The 20721-nt window shown below is 45.7% G+C and overlaps 1 protein-coding gene across 12 annotated transcripts in view; it reads left to right on the top strand.

The window, feature by feature from the left end:
- LOC140408768 (LIM domain-binding protein 2) overlaps positions 1-20721 on the top strand; it is a 728711-nt gene that overhangs the window by 551219 nt on the left and 156771 nt on the right. The window lies entirely within an intron of this gene.

Raw genomic sequence — 20721 nt, 5'->3', positions numbered from 1 at the left:
CAAGTTTTCTTGCAAACTACAAGAACCCTTATTAATTGTATTCCCTTTTCAGAGACCCATTGCACATGGAGCTACCTTATTTTTATTCCATTACCACTGGGCTTCAATTAGCAAAAGAGGACGATCTGTGACAAGGTGGATGTATTAAAGCACCTTCTTTGCATCCTGGTAATTCCTGTAAACAGAAAAAGAAAGATTTTTGAAACACTCTGGTGAATTGGTGGGTAAATAAATGCATACACGTTGTGATATTGATCATTACCAGTACTGGATTAGAGTTCCCAAGACTAAAACGGCTGACAGGAAATCCTTTTGCATTCTTGTGATCCTGACTGAGCACATATGGACATTGGGGTCAGGACGAGGGTAAGATCAGCTTAGCCAAGATGCTTGCCACCTGAAGGCTGGAATATTAGGGATAGGGATGACAGAGCAACCTGGAATATATATTTCAATGGGTTAAGACGTCATTCTTGATGTTCTGTTTTAATTACATTTCATATTCATGAAAGTGAGCTGTGTATTTTACCTGTTGATAACAGCCATGTAGTCCCTGTACACCAAACAGGCAGCCACTTTTAAATAGGCAATGAAATGCATGTTCATACCCAAAAGGAAAATCAACAGAAACCAATAGAAAATATATTCCTATGTGAGTAAGTATTCATTATATATCATTTGGAATTTAAGGATTTAGATCATATTAATCATAACAGAAAAATAAGGATTTGATCCAATTATTTGTAAAACCCAACATTTGCACCCATGCTTTTTTTTTACTTCTATTTTTAATGAGTGAAATGGTGAAAATAATTTCAAAGAAATGTTCGAACCATTTCTCTTAAGTGTTTATAAAATTCTGCCTGCTTCAAAGGCAAGACCACATGTCTAACTAGTTACTATAGTGACAATTTATTTCCAGATACTCAGTGGGCAATGACAGTACAATGTTAGCCTGCAATACTTGGAACCTGTAATCATCTCTTATTATCAAGCTTGATGAGTACTTCTTGATGGTTGTTTTTTTAAAATTATATTTAAAGTCGTACACATAACTGGTTTAGAATTTTCTGTGCTGTTGTATTTTTATTATCCTAAATACCTGAAACCTAAAGTGAGTCAATGATACTTAGAGTGTCTGGTATGCTAATTCCATCTACTCCTGTGTAAAATCATGGAGAACAACTGGCTTTTTCTTGCTTCTGAGCACAGCTGTTCAATGCAAACCTTTATTTTAGGCAAATCAGAGCAAGTATTTCAATTGAGTTCAAGATTAATTTTAAAATTCCATGTGCAAAATATGGACTTAGCATTTTATGTAATAAATTTAAATATTTTGTGTAGATTGATCTCTGGAGGAAGTGTATTGACAATGTGATTTTTTTTAATGAAAGTAAATTTTGCCCGAAAGTACAGTTTTCAAAAAATATAAGTTGCTTCAGAGTGTGCTAATTGTCATTCAGAGCTAGTAATAAAATAACATCTATTAAGAAAAGAAGCAAATTTCATATGTTCACATTTGCCAAAAGAGGTGGGTTATTATAATATAAGCATTAATTCCACACTTCTAGTGAGGAACATTGTTCATGGAGTACAATGCAGAAAATTGCTATCTAAAAATCATTATTGGAAAACCACAGGTTATTCAGCTAAAGTGTGATCTCTGATCTCCATGTCCTAAAAATGCTTACTTCAGCTGTAACTGTGGTCAGTGGCGGACATAAAATGTTCTAAGATCAGTCTGATTACTTCTTCACTAATTGTTCCCTTCAGATGTTCCCTCTTTTAAAACTGATTTGCCCCTTCTGTGAGTTGAGGTTGGCTGAAACTGCTATGATTTATGGCTGAGTCTTGACAGAGATTGTTGACTGTTTTGCAACTGTGAAGGGCATTGTAGCCAAGACTGACATTGTGCTCACCCACTGTCTAAACCAGGCATTGTCAAACTCAGGGGCGCGACCCACGGGCGGGTGTCGGGAGGGTCACGGAGCCGTCCGTCGCGGCGCTCCCGATAGCGCAAATCTGCGCCGGCTACAAGCGGCCTTCAAAATGGCCACGAGCATGTTAAAAACAATGCAGCCGCAGTGCGCATGCGTGCCAGATCATCGGCGTGCATGCGCAAAACTTTTTTTTTTTTAAACTGTTGCCGCTTTTTTCCCAAGTTCGGGGGTGTTTATTCATTTTATTCATTTATTTTATTCATTTAAGTTTTATTTTTTTCATTTAATTTATTCATTTAATTAAATTATTTTTTTTACACATTTGGGGGGGTTTATTTGATAAACTTTTACCGGAAAAAAATGCAGAACTTTGGACAGATGGAGACTCCATATATTCTGACACTGGAAGGCTTCACCTTCATCCAACAGGTTCCATTGGAGGAGTGTGTACCAGGGCCAAAGGGACACAAAACCATTTCCTCCATTTTTGTCAGCATCAAACAAGTTAAAAGAAAATGGTGGGTCACGCAGGTCCGCCGGTGTGGATCGCGAAGGTCGGCCGCTGCGGGTCGTGAAGGTCGGCCGTGTTGGGTCCCGAAGGTTGACCGGTTAGTAAAAATGGGTCCCCGGAAAAAAAGTTTGAATAACACTGGTCTAAACACTCACATATCTGCTGGGTAGGGTGGGGAATGGGGTCAGTAAAGGAGGAAGACGTCTCTTTGGGCCTTTCCTATCAGGGACGATACAACCAGTTGCAGAAACCTTCTGTGCATGACATCAGCTATCTCACCTCCCCCTGGGGGTTGAACATTTCTCACAGCTCTTTTGACAAGTTATTCTGAATAATTATTTTGAGCTGTGACTCAGTAATTCAATATTTAATTAAAATAGAGACTTGCATTTTCATAACTATTGGATGTCTCAAAGTGCTTTACAGCCAATGAAGTATCTTTTGACATGTAGTCACTGTTGCAATATAGGAAGCATGGCAGCCAATTTTCACTCCACAAATCCCAATGAACAGTAAATCATAGAATCATACAGTAGAGAAGAGGCCCTTCAGCCCATCAAGCCTGCACCGACCCCAGAAAAAACTATTCTAACCTGCACTCATCCCACTTCCCATCACTTGAATACTACGACATGCAAAGTGATAATGACCAGATAATCTGTTTTTTGTGGTGTTAATTGAGGAATAAATATTGGCCAGGACACTAGGGAAAACTCCCCTGCTCTTCTTCAAAATAATGTCATTAGAGATTTTTGACATCCACCAAAGTGGCAGATGAGGCCTCGGTTTAATGCTTCATCTGAAAGATGGCACCTTGAACAGTGTAATGCTACCTCGGGACTGCATTGGAGTGCCTGCCTTGATCTTTCTGCTCAAGTGGAGCTTGAATGTGAAACATTGTGATTCAGAGGCGAGAGTGCTACCAACTGTACCATGGCTGACTCACAATTAAACTTCAAAGTTGTTTAGGAAATCTTACAAAAAAGTAATTGTGTAATTCCAACATTATATCCTGACTTTTATATTCTATACATCTGCCAATGAGCATTCCATATGCTTTTATTATAACCTTGTCTACTTGAACTGCTGCCTTCAGGGACCTGTGCATTTGTACACCAAGATCACTCACTTCATCTACCCCTCTTAGTATATTCCCATTTATTGTGTACTCCCTGTAACTGTTTGACCACCCTAATTGCATGACTTCTCTGTGTTAAAATCCATCTGCCACTTTGTCGCCCACTCTACCAACCCATCTACATCATGTTGGAGATTTTTGCTATCCTCTACACTATCCACTACTCAGCCAATCTTTGTGTTGTCTGCAAATGTGCCGATTGTGCCTTCCACGTTCACGTCCAAATTGTTCATATATGACACAAACAGTAAGCGTCCCAACACCTAACGCTGTGAAATACTACTTGAAATAACTTTCCATTTGCAAGGGTAGCCATCGAACATTACCCTTTGTTTCCTGTTACTAAGCCAACTTTTTATCCAGTGTGCCACATTGCCCTGTATCCCTAGGCTTTTACTTTTTTGACCAATCTGCCATGTGGGACCTTGTTAAATGTCTTGCGAAAATCCATGTACACAACATCCACTGCACTACCTACATTAAGTCTTCTTGTTACTTGTTCTTTAAGGAAACCTCAGCTGCAATTTTACTGTGGAGTCTTTCTGAATTTCTTCAGATTATGGTCACGTTGACTGACTTTTGACTGCTTTTAGGTTGAGGTGGTATATGAATGCAGTTAGTGAACAGATATTCAGTCATTTTACTAAGAAACCCAGTGCACCTTTGAACTGGATTAAAAGCCTCTGGGAATAATGACCGGGTTTTGCAATATGCCTATTGAAAAATATAGCTTAAACTTTTGAATTACAAGGACATAAATATTTAATGAAGACATGCTTAAAATCCCACCTCAGCAAAGATACTATTCTGCAAATGCTTTTCCCATTGAGTGATTATTCCTTATCCAGTAACTAATTGTCCAGGCCTCAGCCGACTGAGAGAATGGGCTGTTGTATGACTCATGCTCGCATTATTACAATCTATTTCCTTCACTTATTATCTACTCATTGCCTGGAGATTATTTTTAAGGGTGTAAAGCTATATGAATACTAATGTTTATCATCATCTGACAGGCATCTTCCTGTACCCTATGGAAGCCTTTGGGCCAACATCTGAAGCTTTATCTGCTGTCAAACTGTATGTGAAGAAAGGGAATTATTACCATTTGTCAGTGGCATTATTTTCAGCTGAAAGCTTTATCTCAGGTAGTAACCAATATGGACAAGTGTCATTCGCTTAATTTTATGACCATAGTTGGCCAAAACATTTTACCTGGTGGATATTATACAATATCTGTCGCAGTTTGTGTGATTAATGCCTTGAAGGCTTTCATATTTTAATGGAATTCACTTCCATGACCCTCATGTCTGGTATGTGTGAGCACACCACACTCTTGAGTGCTGCCAGAATTTTTTTTTACGAAGCGTACAATGCGAACATTTGAAGTACTGGAGAAGTTGTTTCAAAAAAAGAAGCTGACACAAAAAAAATGGATTGCAGTGGACAGCATGATTGTTCACTGTTGCAGAAGAGAATAACAAATCTTCACATAACAAGCATAAGAAGGACAAACGTTTCCACAGAAACCGTTCCCATTTAAATTGTCATGATTCTATGAAAGATTCAGAAGCTATCAAAGAATTTTACTAAATTCATAACTTAACTTCTAGCTTGTTTCCTTCAAAGTCACCTTTATCTGGCGAGCTGGCACCGGTTCCACCCAATCCCCCAGTATGGTTACTTCACATATGCCCAGTGACTCACCATGTGAAGACTTCCCCTTGAGCCTAGCCTCTAAATTGCAGGTGCTGCTAATCTCAGAGCTGATGCTTGTGAGGGTCAGATCAAGCGACAAAAGCATCTCCAGGCTTTCCCCTGCTGAAATGACAAGAGATGGCGCTGTATTTAAAATGAAAGAGAGGGGCAAGGGTTAACTTGTAGTGTGACAGAGAAGCAAAAAGGAAAGTGGCTGCTGAAAGGAAACTGCAGTTTTCCACGCAGAGTGTGAAAGGTGAGAGAGAAGAAAGAAGTAAAAAAGGAGGATAAGGTGTGAAGAAACCCTTTGCAGCATCCCCAGTGGTATCACTTGATACAACTGTAAATCTCTCCTTGCCCGTGAAGTTAACCCATCGTCTTCTACAGGAGGGAGGATGTGCATGCAGGCTTGAGGCTGAATTTGATGTTCCCGGGGCAAGTGTGGATCCTGCGGCGCACACCCCCATTATACGGGGGGGACAACAGGCAGCTGTAGCCTGCCTGCCTTATTTGAATAAATAATCACGGGTCAATTAGGCTTCTTATCAAGTGAATTGATCCTGACAATACACTGCCCATGCCATAAAGTGTTTGGTGTAGGTAGCCGGGTGAGCGTGGGAAGTCTCATTTTCTCACTTGCATGTTTAAATGGCGGGAAGTGTTGCGAACTCAGCTGATGTTACCGCTGACCAATCAGGCCCCAGAATGGAACCCCGGCGCTCGCTAGACCATAACTTCTACTTTTTGTTTACAGACATGGGTGAACAGTCACACGGCTGCCAGTTAACGTTTCACAAAAGAATAAAACATTGATCAAACATTAAAAGATTGACTATAATACAATACTCCTTCACCCCACCTATATTTTCACAGATGTACATAGAATATACCTTACACTATAATGTTCTTGGTAAGTACACAGTCCATGTAAACCAACAGGCCAACTATAGTCAGGCAGATCACACGCTGATATGAAGTGGCAGAATCCACAAAACAACTTCTGTGTGCATCAAATCTCTCCCCCCCCCCCCCCCCACCCGCGTGTGAGCCAACTGGTCTCACTAGAACTCTTGACTTCCACACAAGTGTTTCCAAACTCCACTCTTGAAAGACATGTCTTTGAATCTTCTCCCAAACAATGCTTATTCTTGGATGCCTTTACCAAAGATCCACTTTCAGGATTTCAGTCTCACCTTTCAGTATTCCTCTGCCTTGGAATACCACGTGCATTCAAGCTTCCATGCAATCTCTCAGGTACCCAGCACACCAACACAACACCACTGCTTCACGGCTGTGTTAAGGTGTCACCAAACCTTTGGGGTGGGATTTATCGCACAACCTGCCACATGTTTTGGGCCGGAGGAGGCAGCCTGCCATTGTCTGGCAGGGGGATCTTCTGGTCCTGTCATTGTCAACGTGGTTTCCTGTTGAATACACCCCCTCACTGCTGGGAAACGTGTGGCAGGGGTGAGCAGGCGGCAGGACTGGAAGATCCCGCAGGCGTGACTGGCCGGAAGATTCCAGCCTTGATTTATCACATGAGCTAACTGAAGTTTAAATCCTTTCTCAGCAATATAGCATCGTCAATCCACCAAACCTGCACTTCTTTGAACTGTAGAAGGAAACCCGAGCACCCAGAAAAAACCCACACTGACACCGGGAGAAAGTGCAAACTCCACACAGACAGTCATCCGAGGCTGGAATTGAACCCGGGTCCCTGGAGCTGTGAGGCAGCAGTGCTAACCACTGTACTACCGTGCCGCCACAGAAAAACAAATTAATTTTAACTTAATTTTATATTTGTAGGGCAGGAATCTCCAAACCCCCGCTGGGTCGGAGAATCCCCGGGAGGCGGCGTGATCCCGCCCCGCTGGCGCCGTTTTTTGGGCGGGGCGGGATTCACGCCACGCTGGTCGGAGGCCGTAGGCAGCCCCCCCCCCCCCCCCCCCGGCAATTCTCCGGGCCACGATGGGCCAAGTGGCTGTCTGTATTTGGCCAGTCCCGCTGGCGTGAATCACTCAACTCGGGTACTGCTGGTGGGACCTGGCAGGTAAGTCGGCGGGGGTGGTCCTCCGGGGGGGGGGGGCACAGTGGCGTGACCCACAATCGGGGCCCACCGATCTGCTGGCGGGCCTGTTCCGTGGGGGCACTTCTTCCTTCTGCACCGGCCCCTGTAGGGCTCAGCCATGGCCGACGTGGAGAAGAGTACCCCCCACGCATGCGCCAAAATATGCTGGCCGTTCTGCGCATGCGCGAGATCACGCAGGCCCTTCGGCGCATGCGCAAACTCGCGCCGTCCCTTCGCTGCTGGCTGGAGCGGCGCTAACCCCTCAGGCGTCCACCTAGCCCCCGAAAGTGCGAAGTATTCCGCACTTTCGGGGGCTGTTGACTCCGGTGTGGTTGGCGCCGGTTCTCCCGCTGGCATCGGGACTTAGTCTCCAGAAGGGAGAATCCCGTCCGTAGTCTATTTTTAACATCCACAAATGCAAATACAGAATACAAAGAATAATACAAAATACTTACAACAGCCTTTGCCTCCTGACCTAAGGAAAGGAGGGGGGTTGCACTTTATTCAGATTGGATAGCATCTCCAGAGAGCCGGACTTCTACCCCAGTGAAGGGTGCAAATCCCACTCATCCCTGGATCATGTCGACTCCATGCTGAGTTTGTTTCTGGAGGGGCGTGCCATCCGCCCCAGTATTATTCAACCCTTGGTCTCCTCCAGTCGTATACAATCCCCTTGCCTTGCATATAATCCTAAGGAAAGATTATATTTGGCACAGAGCGAGTGCAACAAAGATTCACCAAACTAATTTCTGGGATGGCAGGATTGTCCTATGAGGAGCGATTGAGGAGACTGGGCCTGTATTAGGTGGAATTTTGAAGAATGAGAGGTGATCTTGTTTAAACATAGAAAATTCTTACAGTGCGTGAAGGGGTAGATGCAGGAAGAATTTTTCCCTTGCTGGGGGCGAGAGAGTGTCTAGGGCCAAGGGACACAGTCTCAGAATAAGAGATGGGGAGTAGTTTCTTCATTCAGAGTGTGGTGAATCTTTGGAATTCTCTACCCCAGAGGGTTACGGAGACTCAGTCATTGAGTATATTCAAGACAGAGAGCGATAGATTTCTAGATATTAAAAATATTAAGGAATATAATATAATCTTTATTAGTGTCACAAGTAGGCTTACATTAACACTGCAATGAAGTTATTGTGAAAATTACCCGAGTCACCACATTCCGGCCCCTGTTCGAGTACACAGAGGGAGAATTCAGAATGTCCAATTCATTTAAAAACAAGGACTTCTTTCAGGACTTGCAGGGGGAAACCGGAGCACCCGGAGGAAACCCACGCAGACACGGGGAGAACCTGCAGACTCCGCACAGACAGTGACCCAAGCCAGGAATTGAATCCGTGTTCCTGGTGCTGTGAAGCAACAGTGCTAACCACTGTGCTACCGTGCCGCCCATATGAGGATATGAGCATATGAGGAATTTTGGGTTAGTGCAGGAAAATAGCGTTTTGAGGTAGAAGATCAGAATGGTCTAATTAAATCATGAAGCAGACTTGAGGGGCTGAATGGCCTAATACTGTTCCAATTTCCTTCATTCCATTGTGACATTGTAAATTATGACTGTTTGTGAGGAACTTTGCAGTGGTGCCCTGTGCAGGTATCAAGATTTGTGGACTGCATAACTTCCTCTTGAATCAAATAATGATTACAGCCTAGATGTTTTCGCTTTCTATTCAGAAAATTGGCAAAATGGTGGTGACGGGGAGCATGCAAGGCAGTGTGTGTGTGCAGTCTGTGATTTCTTGCATCCTGGGAAAGCTGATCATTTGAGCAAAGCCTCATTTTCTTTCATTTTGCTACACTCTGTTCACAGGAGAAGAAATGTAGATGTTCCTCCTGGGACGCAGAACCTTCACCTTCCCAGTACAGCAGTGACTGTAAACGGTGGAAAATGTTGCTGACTTCACCTGCCACAGCCTGGAAGGAATCAGTTGCATAAAGGAAGTGTTATCCCTGTGGCCGTTCAGGGCTTAACTTGCATTTACAGCAGGTGACACAGCTCAGTGGTAACCTCCATTATGAAGTCACCTTTCTTTTTAATGAAGTTGAGAGAAGAAAATTGTTTCCTGACAACCTGTTGTGGGTGTGGTCTCCCTCACAATTTCTTCCCCTTCAGTATTCTCCCAGTTGCTCCTTCTTGCTCTAGTATTTTTGTCTTCACCCTCATCTTTCAGCCCCTAAGGAGGTCCTACAGTCCTACGCAAGGCAGTAGGGAATATTTTTGAAAACATCAAAAGCGGTATGATGCAACCTCTAGTAGTAGAAGCGAAAAAATAAGTCAAAAAACACCCAAGGTAACAAATAACCAAAAGCTGCAACTAACTTGTATGTAGTCGATGCTCCTTTAAATAACACAGCTGAAGCACTCCTTTGTAAGGGGTGTCCAACAGGAAGCAATGATGTTCCTCTACTATTTCTTTTGAAAGTGGAAATGCGGTGGAATATTAATGATGAGGGAGAGGACTTTGCCCCTTCATTCCTTACTTCTGTTTAGATATTCCAGTACATAGCCCAGAGACAGAATGTATTATATGGCATGTTTAATACATCCCAACCATGTACATAATGTTGCATTGCCCATTGGGATTAACCTAGGGTGAATCCCTGAACCTAACCTCATTCAGTAGTTTATAAATCAAGTTCTTAATGCTGGCATCTTCACACAGTCTGACTCTGCCTAGTAATATTAAAACGCTAATCACAGTTATTTTTAGCATCAATTGTGTTTACTTTCCAAAAGCGGCAAAATAATCACCTTTGTGAATATTAAATTGAGCTGCAGTCTGACAGCAAGTTCGGAACACTTCCTCTGAAACCCTTAAACAATACCCTTAAGCAAAATAAAAACAGAAAATACTGGAAATACTCAGCAACTCAAATTGCACCTGTGGAGAGAGAAACAGAATGATCATTTCAAATTGATTTTCAGCAGAACTGGAATAAATTAGAGATGTAGGGCGCTATTCTCCCACCCCACGCCGGGTGGGAGAATCGCCGGGGCGCCGCTCGAATCACGCCACGGCGCCCTGACCCCCGCACGCAATTCTCTCACCCCCGGAAACCAGCGGCATGCGATTCGCACCGGGCTGCTCGGAGAACCGGCGGGCGGCAATTCTCCGGCCCGGATGGGCTGAGCGGCCGCTACAACATGACAGGTTCCCGCCGGCGCCGTCCACCCCTGGTCGCTGCCGGCGGGAACGCTGGGGGGGGGCGGCCTGTGGGGGAGGGAGGGGGGCTCCTTCACCGGGGTGGCCTCCGATGGGGTCTGGCCCGTGATCGGGGCCCACCGATCGGCGCCCCCCCCCCCCCCCCCCCCCCCCCCCCCGGCCTACCTCCCGCGCGCGGCCCCAGAACACCAGCGCCATGTTAGTGAGGGGCCGGCGTGTGTAAGACGTTCCCCGCGCATGAGCAGGATTGGGCTGCCCAACTGCGCATGCTTAGGTTGGCGCGGCGCCGGACGCTGGAGCAGCGTGAACCGCTCCAGCGCTGTGGGCCAGAATAGGTCATGCCCAGGTCCTGTTCGCGCCGTCGTGATCCGCGACAGCGTTCATGACGGCGTGAACACTTGGCCTCCATATCGGAAAATCGTCCCCGTAATAATTTGACAAGTACAGAAGTAGGGAGAGGGGTGGAACGGACAAAAGGGAAGTCCGTGATAGGGTAGAAAGTAATTAATTGAATGACAAAAGGGAAGTTGGTTCAAGGTGATGGGAGTGGGATAAGAAACAAAATATGTACCCAGCATTTTACAATTATGGATAACTTAACAATAAAGAGAACTACAGAAATAGATATCAGTTCATGTGATTTCCAGAGTCTAGAAAGTCCAAAACCAGAGGGCGTTCCTTCATGGAGAAGTTCAAGTTACGATGGGCAGAAGGCGGCAGCGCAGAATCCATTTAAAGTGGATGGCAATACAGTGAGATGAGATTGCTGCACATCAACTTGACCTGCTTAGTGGCGATGGTCAGAGGCTTCCAGATAAACAGGCTTCAAGGGGCTGAGACTTGTTGCAAGCTGCTTGGTCAACCTGAAATTGTCATTTAGGTTGGAGGTGAATCAGCAGACTGCTTGTTTCCGAGTTCTCAACTGGAGGTGGAGATTTCAAAATGGTCACTTGAGTCATGTGACCTTCCTCCATCTTGATATCATAAAGGAATGTTTATCTGATGTATGGACGTTGCTTATGTTCATGGCTTATAATGCCCCAGCCAATAGTCTCAGAGAGAATCACCATCTGTATTAATGACCCTGTTCCCGGTAGAAATTGCCTTGGTGGACCCTTGGGCTCCATGGAGGGGTAAGCTTTTCAAGGTGCAAGTAAAGTTCATTTCCTTCCAACTGTTCCTTTTTGAAACGGACCTTTGCAGTCACAGGTATGAGATTCCATGAGCAACATGTCAGAGCATGTCTCCAATGCAATCTAGAAATGCTTTAGTGGTCACCCTCCTGACTTCAGGGGCGAGATTCTCCGACCCCCCGCCGGTTGCCGAATCCCGCCCCCGCCGGTTGCCGAATTCTCCGGCACCGGATATTCGGCGGGGGCGGGAATCGCGCCGCGCCAGTTGGCGGGCCACCCCCCGGCGATTCTCCGGCCCGGATGGGCCGAAATCCCGCTGCTAGAATGCCTGTCCCGCCGGCATGGATTAAACCACCTCGCTTACCGGCGGGACAAGGCGGCGCGGGTGGGCTCCGGGGTCCTGGGGGGGGCGCGAGGCCATCTGGCCCTGGGAGGTGCCCCCACGGTGGCCTGGCCGGCGATCGGGGCCCACCGATCCGCAGGCGGGCCTGTGCCGTGGGGGCACTCTTTTCCTTCCGCCTTCGCCACGGTCTCCACCATGGTGGAGGCAGAAGAGACTCCCTCCACTGCGCATGCGCGGGGATGCTGTGAGCGGCCGCTGACGCTCCCGCGAATGCACCGCCCGGCAATGTAATTTCTGCGCCAGCTGGCGGGGCACCAAAGGCCTTTCCCGCCAGTTGGCGGGGCGGAAATCAGTCTGGCGCGGGCCTAGCCCCTCAAGGTTAGGGCTCGGCCGCTCAAGATGTGGAGGATTTCGCACCTTTGGGGCGGCGCGATGCCGGACTGATTTGCGCCGTTTCTGGCGCCTGTCAGCAGACATCGCGCCGTTAATGGAGAATTTCGTCCCAGGTGACCATCCTTTGGTTCAGCAAAGTTCATTCTTAAATAAGCAAAAAAAAAGTTTGGCTTAATAGTTTAGGATTTCTTTAATTCGTCGAAACATGTGAATGGGAATAGCAATGGTAATTATTCTAGCGAAGATATAAATGGTGTTTACAATGGTACCCCATGGGTGGGTTGATTCCAGCAGACAAGTGTCGGAGATGCTCCATTGGTGCTGGAGGCTGTGTGATCCATGGAATGAAGGCCCCAGGGTAGAGGGTACCACTTGATGTAATGTAAGGCATTTTGTGGTCTTATCATTTTCTAACCAATTCCACTATGTGAGTGTGTAGAGTTATGAATCATTTTATTTCTTCGAAACTGCAGAGTTCACTCTGGGTGACTGAACATTATACTCACTCAATTTATTTGCCGTCTTTGATATTTAATCTATAACAGTTTCCTTTATTATTAAGAATTATTGTGTTATGAAAATGACAAGCTTATTGGGTCTACATGCACAAGATCTCTCAAAATGTGGATTAATGCCAGGGGCCTGCTTCAGTTGAGACATCAGTTTGTTTTTTTGCACCAAAATTAATAACTTTTTTATACCTCCAGGGCTTGCCTGTTAGAATATTGGTGTTTTGATGCAGTTGCTAAAAATGAAGAAAGTTTAACCCAAGATTATTTGGTTTATAGAAAGATTCTAATCATTCATGTGATATTAGCTATTTGCTTAACTTATTCAGTTATTCACATACCAAAATCTTGAATTTCTATTATTATAAATTTGTACCTTTTCTGAACAATATGCATCTTCTCTTATGAAAAGTGAGGCAACGTACTTCTTTAGTATCTCTTCCATTCAAGCATTGTAGGCTTGCCTCATTCATCCCTTAGCAATCCTATGTCTATCCTGATTATCCTCTTAAAACAATTGTTGATGGTACGATCATTTAGATGAAACAGTTCTTGAACAATATAGTAGCTTGTAGCACATCAGTCTGTGGTAAACCAAGCAATTTGTTCCAGCAGAACTGGTAATTCTTAATGTGGGGTTCACATTATGTAATGGCTTCTTTCTTTATATCAACATATCAAATTAATGAGCAAAAAAGATAAACTGGTCCATTAACCATGCTGATTGTCGTGTTGGGTGTTCCGATACACAAACGAACCAACACGGTTGTAGATGATACAACTCTGTTTTATTATTCTGTATAATAACAACTGTTAACTTCTGGCTGTGGTTCGTACTTCACCAGTTAACCTGTGGACCCAGCCCTAGCACTATCTTAGAGAGGCACTCAGCACATGGTGTATGTCTGAGTGGCACGCTGTGAGCTCTGTGCTCTGAGCTATCTCCTGGTGGAATGAGCGGGAACTGTGGTGTTCCCTGTTTTATAGTGCGTGTGCTTTCACTGGTGATTGGCTGTAATGTTGCGTGTGTGTTGATTGGTCCATCGACCTGTCCATCAGTGTGTGTGTGATTGCACCATGGTATGTTAATATGGATATCATGACACTGATGACTAGGCCCACCATGGCACAAAAATCAAGGCGAACACTCCATTGCAATACTGAAGGAGTGTTACACTGTCGGAGGTGCGGGTTTTGGATGATACATTAAAATGAGGCCCTGTCTGCATTGTCAGGTGGATTTAAAAGATCCCATAGCACTATTTTGAAGAAGAGCAGGGTCCCTTGTGTCCTGGCCAATATTTATTCCTCCATCAATATCACAAAAACAGATTATCTGAGTTGTTTCTTTAGACTAACATTACAAAAGAAATAGATTGCCGAAGCACGTGGGTTTCACACAAGATCAACAGAGGTTTATTGAATAGGTCTTCAGCGTACAGGGTTTGGCATTGGATTCCCCAAAAGCCCTCGAAGTTGCCGATGATGTCACACATGTAAGATGACTCAGTTCTTCAAGAGACATTATACACAACTACAACAACCCACATATATAACAATCTGGGCATTAATATGTTGCTTTGTATGGGAGCTTGCTGCACCCAAATTGGCTACCGTATGTTTACACTGCCATAGTGACAGCACTTTGAAACTACTTCATTGGTTATAAAGAACTTTGGAATGTCCAATGGTTGTGAATCATAGAATTCCTACAGTGCAGAAGGAGGCCATTCGGCCATCGAGTCTGCACTGACCCCCCCTAAATAGCACCTTACCTAGGCCCATTCCCCCGTCCACCTCAAGCTTTCCCCATAAGCTAAGTTGCACATCCCTGGACATTTAAGGTCAATTTATCATGGCCAATCCACCCAACTTGCACATCCTTGGACTGTGGGAGGAAACCGGAGCACCCAGAGGAAACCCACGCAGACACGGGGAGAGTGTGCAAACTCCACACAGTCACCGAAGGCCAGAATTGGACCCGGGTCCCTGGCGCTATGAGGCAGCAGTGCTAACCACTGTGCCACCATGCTGCCAGGAAGGGGCTATATAAATGCTGGTCTTTACTCTTTCATAACTGCAGGTGTTTGATCATGGTATTTGTGTTGTGCTGCTAATACACCTGCTTGTGAAGTTCTCAAAATGCCCTGTTACCTAGAACACTGCATATAGTTCAGATACATAGCTAACTATACTGCTCTAAAGCAGGCATTGGCAAACTCGGGGGCGCGACCCACGGGTGGGTTGCGGGCGGGTGTCGGGAGGGTCGCGGAGCAGTTCGTCGCGCAAATCCACGCGCAGCAGCCGGCTGTTAATAATGGCGGTTGCGAGCGGCCTTCAGAATGGCCAGGAACAGATTTTTAAAAATTGGCCGCACTGCGCATGCGTGCGCGATCATCGGTGTGGCTGCATTTTTTTAATATGGTCGCAGCTTTTTTTTTTCAAGTTCAGGGGGGCCAAAGGGACCATTGGGGCCAAAGGGACCCAAAACCATTTCCTCCATTTTTGTCAGCAACAAACAAGGTAAGAGAAAATGGTGGGTCGCACAGGTCGGCCGGCGTGGATCGCACAGGTCGGCCGGCGTGGGTCGCAAAGGTCGGCCGGCGTGGGTCGCAAAGGTCGGCCGGCGTGGGTCGCGAAGGTCGGCCACGAGGGTCCCGAAAGTTGGCCGGTTGATAAAAATGGGTCCCTGGAAAAAAAGTTTGAAAAACACTGCTCTAAAGTATTCTTCTTGAAGTAAATTCTGCACTGTAAATTCTATGATAAATACTGAAATGTGGGGAATCGCTGACTTGCCTAATGGCAGCCTAGTGGAGCTTCTTGACACGAAATTGCCAGTTATTAAATGGGCAAGCTTGCCAATTCTCTTTAAAAATTGAAGAGTGTTTAAGTTTATCAGTGACTTTGCTGATAATCAGCAGTTACTTTCCTAATGTCAAAAAGCAGGATTTGAAAGCAGATGTTTGACATGGTTAAAGATTGATTTTGCTATCTCTGCAATGATACTGGGTTTTTTTTTAAAAAAAAGAAGCAATTTCACACCTATAGGGCGAAATTCTCCGGAAACGGCGCGATGTCCGCCGACTGGCGCCCAAAACGGCGCAAATCAGACAGGCATCGCGCATCTTTGGGGGCCAAGCCCCAACCTTGAGGGGCTAGGTCGGCGCCGGATGAATTTCCGCCCCGCCAGCTGGCGGAAAAGGCCTTTGGTGCCCCGCCAGCTGGCGTGGGAATGACATCTCTGGGCGGCGCATGCGCGGGAGCGTCAGCGGCCACTGACAGCTTCCCACGCATGCGCAGTGGAGGGAGTCTCTTACGCCTCCGCCATGGTGGAGACCGTGGCGGAGGCGGAAGGGAAAGAGTGCCCCCACGGCACAGGCCCACCCGTGGATCGGTGGGCCCCGATCACGGGCCAGGCCACCGTGGGGGCGCCCCCCGGGGCCAGATCGCCCCGCACCCCCCCCAGGACCCCAGAGCCTGCCCGCGCCGCCTTGTCCCGCCGGTAAGGTAGATGATTTAATTTACGCCGGCGGGACAGGCATTTTAGCGGCAGGACTTCGGCCCTTCCGGGCCGGAGAATCGAGCGGGGGGGCCCGCCAACCGGCACGGCGCGATTCCCGCCCCCGCCGAATCTCCGGTGCCGGAGACTTCGGCAACCGGCGGGGGCGGGATTCACGCCAGCCCCCGGCGATTCTCCGACCCGGAGAATCAAATTTGAACAATTCAATTTTACCCAAACTGACCCAATTGTTATCACTTCCCATTCAAAAATTGGTTCAGCCCACCCCGCTACCTGAACTGTGAGGATTTTTTTGTTCCTCCATCATATCAATGCGAAAGCTTACTGAGACTTTGAAACATCCTAATGCACAGATATCATAACCCGTGCACCCGTGTGGATTGCTTCACTGAATTCTGCAACACTTAACTGAATGTGACTAAATTCAGTATGCAGAGTCAACAATTTGCAGGAAACGCAGCACCAATTAGACTCCAAGCTAGATCGTCCAGCCATCTGAACACAGTAATTGATTGTCCATCTGCCCAGTGTTTAACATTTTCTTTTTATCCAAATGACTAGGTTTTACACTTTACATAGTTTTAGTATAAGATTCACTCTGATGTTCAGTGTTTTTTATTATACAATAAGCACTTCTGAATTGCTTTGAAAACCATTGTTAGTGGTAAAAAACAGCAAGTGAAATTAATTCCAACAATTAGGGTATCGTAAAACCCATATGTACTCTCTTGGGGTTTAATTCGATAACCAATTTTGAGTTTTACTTCCCCTCATATTCGCCCCATTCCGCGGCCAAGGATTCCACACATAAATATCAAAGGGATTGACGGATGACATGAGACTGTTAGCTTCAAGATACATTTGTACCTGAAGGTATTTCTGCTTTTGTGCATTAGAACATTTGTAATGGAGGTTGGATTTCATCTTTGCATTCTGTGAAAACCTTCATTCTCCAGCACTGTATATGAAAGCGAAAGATGTAATTCAGATTTTAATATTGGCAATATAGTAAAAGGAGTAAGCCATTCAACTCCTCAATTATTTTGATATTCAGGTAGATTGTGGATGATCTATGCCTCAACTCTATTTGCCTTTCTTTGTTTCATACCCTTTGATATCCTTCTCTCACCAGGACAAAGGGAAAAATCAGGCACAGATACGGCGTAGCTTTTGTGCACATGCTGGTGACCATAATTTCATGTTTAAGCAGTAAGGTCAAAGAACAGAACAGGAACAGGCCTTTCGGCCCTCCAAACCTGCGCCAATCATGATGCCTGTCTAAACTAAAGCCTTCTTACTTCCGGGATCCGTATCCCTCTTCCCATTCTATTCATGTATTCGTCAAGATGTCTCTTAAACATAGCTATTGTATCTGCTTTCACCACCTCCCCGGCACTGCTTTCCAGGGACTCACCACCTTCTGTGTAAAAAAACTTGCCTCGCACATCTCCTCTAAACATTGCTTCTCGCCCCTTAAACCCATGTTCCCTTGTGATTGACATTTCCACCCTGGGTAAAAGCGTCTGACTATTCACTCTGCCCACGCCACTCATAATTTTGTAAACCTCTAACAGGTCGCTCCTCAACCTTTGTCGTTCCAGTGAAAACAATCCGAGTTTATCCAACCTCTCCTCATAGCTAATACCCTCCAGACAAGGCAACATCCTGCTAACCCTATTCTGTACCCTCTCCAAAACATCCACATCCTTTTGGTCGTATGGCAACCAGGATTGTACGCAATATTCCAAATATAGCCTAACTAAGGTTCTGTACAGGTGTAACATGACTTGCCAATTTTTATACTCAATGCCCCGGCCAATGAAGGGCAAGAATGCCATTTGCCTTCTTGACTACCTTATCCACCTACGTTGCCACTTTCAGTGATCTGTGACCTAGACACCCCGATCTCTCTGCCTGTCAATACTCCTAATGGTTCTGCTACTTACTGTATAATTCCCATCTGTATTATACCTTCCAAAATGCATTACTCCACATTTGTCCAGATTAAACTCCATCTGCCATTTCTCTGCCTAAGACTCCAACCTGTTTATATCCTGCTGTATCCTCTGACAATACTCTTCACTATCCGCAACTCCACCAATCTTTGTGTGATCCGCAAACTTACTAATCAGACCAGCTACATTTTCCTCCAGATTATTTATATATGCAATGAACAACAAAGGTCCCAACACTGATCCCTGCAGACACCGCTAGTCACAACCTTTCATTCAGAAAAGCACCTGTCCACTGCTACCCTCTGTCTTCTATGACCGAGCCAGTTCTGTATCCATCTTGCCAGGTCACCTCCGATCCCGTGTGGTTTTACCTTTTGTATCAGTCTGCCACAAGGGACTTTGTCGAAGGCTTTACTAAAGTCCACGTAGACAACTTCCAAAGCCCGCCCTTCATCAATCTTAGTCACTTCCTCAAAAAACTCTTATCAAGTTAGTAAGACACCACCTCCCCTTCAGAAAAGCATGCTGCCTATCGCTTATAAGTTCATTTGTTTCCAAATGTGAGTAAATCCTGTCCCTAAGAATCTTCTCCAATATTTCCCTACCACTGACATAAGGCTCACCGGCCTATTATTTCCTGGATTATTACTGCTACACTTCTTAAACAAAGAAACAACATTGGCTATTCTCCAGTCCTCTGGGACCTCAGCTGGAGCAAATGAGAATACAATGATTTCTGTCAAGGCCCACAGCAATTACCTCCCTTGGCTCCTGAGGTAGACCACATCAGGCCCAGGGGACCTACCTACCTTAATGCTTTTTAAGACGCTCAGCACCTCCTCCTTTTTGATATCAACATGATCCAGACTATCAACACACCCTTGCCTAGACTCAAAATCCACCAAGTCCTTCTCTTTGGTGAATACTGATGCAAAGTACTCATTTAATACCTCGCCCATTTCCTCTGGCTCCACGCATAGATTCTCCCCTCTGTCTTTGAGTTGGCCAATCCTTTCCCTGGCTACCCTCTTGCTCTTTATAAACATATAAATTGCTTTGGGATTTTTCTTAATCCTGCTTGCCAAAGACTTTTCATGACTCCTGTTAGCCCTCCTGGCTCCTTTTTTAAAAAAAATGTTTTTATTCTCCATTTTCACATTTTCCTTCAAACTTTGCACCCCATCCACAAACAGTAAACGGTAACAAATACAAAATCAATCCCCTTAACAATAACAACGATCCCATCCTCCCACCACCCCAAACAACGGCCCACCTATCAATATATGCATCCAATAAAACAAACCCTCCCACGGTGGAAACAAAGGAGAAAAAGAAAAAGGAGCCCGGGACCGCCCATGGTCACCATTAACCTATAGAGTCCACCCCCCCCCCCCCCCCCCCCAACTCAACGCCATCCAACCTCTGAAAGAGTACCATACATGATACCCAAGAGTTGTAAATACCTCCCCCCCCCCCCCCCCCCCCCCCCCCTCCAACTCCTCCCATCCACTGCCTCTTGTAAAACTCCTCCCCCCAATCTTGGTTCCTTCCCCCCAACTTTCCACCCCGGCTAGACCACTCGGACCCTGTTCTGCCAGGCTCCGATGGCCGCAGCCCCTCCCCCCACCTCACTCCCGTTCACTGGCCGGTTTAAACGGCCAGCGTGGAGACCCCCGCCCGGGTCTGTTTTCCCCCTTGCCCGGCCCTAAGGAAGCCCAGAAATCCCCTTTTTAGCACACAAACCCCGCATTTCCACCTACACCCCAAAGAGCCCTCATTTCGAGTGAAGGTCCCATCACTTCCCTTGGCTAAATATATACAACATTGGCTCCTTTAGCCCATACACCCGCACGCAGTGAAACAAAAAAGAAGAAAATACAGTCAGGAGGTTACATCGGCACATGGACATTTCTCAGTTCTGCCACAGTCCTTCTGCCTTCGCAAACTCCTCCGCTGCTTCCGCCGTTCCAAAATAAAAGTCCTTGAGCTTGTAAGTCACCCTCAGCTTCGCTGGATATACAATGCCGCACTGCACCTTGCTAATGTACAGTGCCCTCTTCACCCGGTTGAAGGCAAGCCCTCCTGGCTCCTTGCTTAAATTCCTTCCTACTTTCTTTATATTATTCAAGGGCTTTGACTATTCTCGGCTTATACTCGCAATTTTTTGTTTTATAGGCTCTGAATAATCCTAATGCCTGACAATAAATATAAAACTTTTGTCAGATGGTATTTTTAAAAATGCACTCAATCATTAAATATATAGGCATAACTTCTCTGACTACTTTCCATATCATATGCGTAGGAAACTGAAAATCTACGCAACAGCAATGGCTCTGATGGACT

This window comes from Scyliorhinus torazame, chromosome 3 (genome assembly GCF_047496885.1).
Source record: "Scyliorhinus torazame isolate Kashiwa2021f chromosome 3, sScyTor2.1, whole genome shotgun sequence".
Classification (NCBI taxonomy): Eukaryota; Metazoa; Chordata; class Chondrichthyes; order Carcharhiniformes; family Scyliorhinidae; genus Scyliorhinus; species Scyliorhinus torazame.
The sequence above is the reverse complement of the archived record's forward strand: the minus strand, read 5'-3'. Positions and strand labels throughout refer to the sequence as shown.